The sequence below is a fragment of the Diachasma alloeum genome, unplaced genomic scaffold (genome assembly GCF_001412515.2).
Source record: "Diachasma alloeum isolate Michigan unplaced genomic scaffold, Dall2.0 Dall_scaffold_00570, whole genome shotgun sequence".
Lineage (NCBI taxonomy): Eukaryota > Metazoa > Arthropoda > Insecta > Hymenoptera > Braconidae > Diachasma > Diachasma alloeum.
In genome coordinates, this window is record NW_021680702.1 from 209,233 (window position 1) to 211,702 (window position 2,470).

Sequence of the window (2,470 nt, forward strand, 5' to 3'; positions counted from 1 at the left end):
ATACTAAATGCGATTTAGGGGGAAAAAATATAATGAAATTTCAGATTTCACTGGAAATGAAATGCAATTTGGCACTGAACATTTATATTTCATTGGAAATTTAGCTAAATTTAGGAATCCTCATCTTCATTCTGCTTAAAATTCTGGAATGTCACTGAATTTTCAGTGAAACCTGAAAAATCATGATTTTTTTCCCCCTAAATCGCATTCAGTATCACTTTCTTGAAAATTCGTAGTCAACTGTCCATGAAATTCCATTTTTTTTATAGCGTAGCGACGTAAAACAATGGGGTACCGGGGTGAATAAGAGAAATATTCCAACCCCCCGTACCCCTTTAAGCCCATGCTGCCTCGAGATTCAACGCGCGGAATGCAGCATGTTCCGTATTCATTTTCTCGATATCTCGTCCTGTTTTCTGTGGTGAAATTTCGGCGGATGAATTCATATATTTTCCTTTACTAGGAAAGGGAAAGAAAAATATTCAAAATATTTTTTCATCAAACACGATTGACACCCTTAACCCATCGCGGTTTATTTTTCGGCTACGCAATTGAATGACCATGAGTTGAAGAAAGCGATCGGTCGGCTGACGGGCAGTAGGCAAGAGTGGTACGAGAGAGATAGAACCAAAACAGAAGGCCAGAGCAATGCGGGAAATAACAATACAGATTCGCTCCGAGAATCTTTACCTCAGTTTAAGTTTGTTTTCATTCACAATTCGAGTAATACATCGAATACTCGTCACGAATTGGATCAGTAGTGTCGTAGACTCTATACAGGTAAGTACTAGTGAATGTGGTGCAAATAAATTTATCACGGAAGATGAGTTTCTCTCTTGATTTTTTTTTTTCGTTCTTGCAGACAAACATGGAGATTCAACAACTAGACGGTGAGTCTCATTAATCAACATTTCACAGAGTATATTTTCACATAGTACAGTTTAGTATAGTTTAGTTTCACATAGTATAGTATAGTTTTTTTTTTATAGATTTGCAAAATTTGTCAAAATGGACACTTTGCGGACCACTGTCTCATTGAATATCGTTTCATCTCATCATGTTCAATTCAAATATACTTATTCTTCAATCAGTGGTTTTAGATTTTCAATGTTAATTAAGAACTGTTTTCCTAAAAATATGAAATTTTCTGAAATTATTTTATGATAAATCTAACCAACGAAAATTACTATCGGTTTCATATTTAAACTCGATCGAGTGTATATTGAAAACCTTCTTTCAATCATCTGATATGTGAATTGAATTTCAATTAATTGTGATAGACAGGGCTCAACAATACCAACATTTGAAAGAGGAATGTTAAATTCGATCAACTCAGGGTGTCCAAATTTTAGGAATTTTTGGTTGATAATGCGTTGATATAACACCAAAAATCCCAAACTTAAAACTAAACGATTGCAAAGCTTCTACTCGGGAGTGAAAATGCTTGATTAATGATTCAGTTCTTCTAAGTATCTTAAGGAAACATAAAGTATTGACAGGTGGTTAATTTTGCACTAAACGGTATGCTGAATATTTTATGTCCAATTATTTTTTATGAATTCTCTAATTTGATTTTCTAATGATCATTCAAATTGCTTGTATTTTCGAAATTGATCTCATTATTCCTCACGATAGTTTTGATATGAAAAAAAATAAATTTCAAGTACAAACAATTTTTATGATCAGTTACTTTAACATCATCACTTGCAGTGGCTGCAATTATGCATATGATGCAGAGACTGTTTATGGGGCAGCGACCCCAAAATCGAGTCCAGGGAGCAGGAGATGAAGGGGAAAATTTTCCTGATGGAGGAAATGATTTTCCTGAAGGAGGGAAGGATTTTTCTGAAGGCGGTTTCGAAGAAGCTGGAGGAATGGGGGATGACGGAGGCGATGAGGAGCAAGATGATGCGGAGGTAGGACCACAAGCAGGACGGGTAATTGAGGACCTGGTTCGCCTGCTTCAACAGGAGCAGCATTCACCTCAGCACCAAGAGTTACTGCGAATGATTTTGGCAAAACGCCCCAGAACTGCTGATGATTTGCTACAAGTACTGCAAGCAGCAATGCAGGCTCCAGCCAGACCAGCATGGCGTAAGTCTGATTACTTTGGTTTCCAATGCAAGTCCTTGGGCATGAATTTATCAAGTTTTTTCCGTTGTTTTTAATTTTTTTCTTATCAATTTCAATGAAATCCAAGGGAAAATGAATTTCTTTTAGAATTCTTTCAAAAAATTCTATTGATTCTACGTAACAATTTCATTGTAGATTCTGAAATTTTACACTGTCATTTTGTTAAGAGATATTTGGTAGGAAAAAGTCAATAGATTTTGATTTATATTCTATAGAAGTTTTTGGGCATAAACTTATCAGGTTTTTTCTGTTGCTTTCAATTTTTTTCTCATCAATTTCAAAGAAATCCAAGGAAAAATGAATTCCTATTGGAATTCTTATGAAAAATTCTATTAAT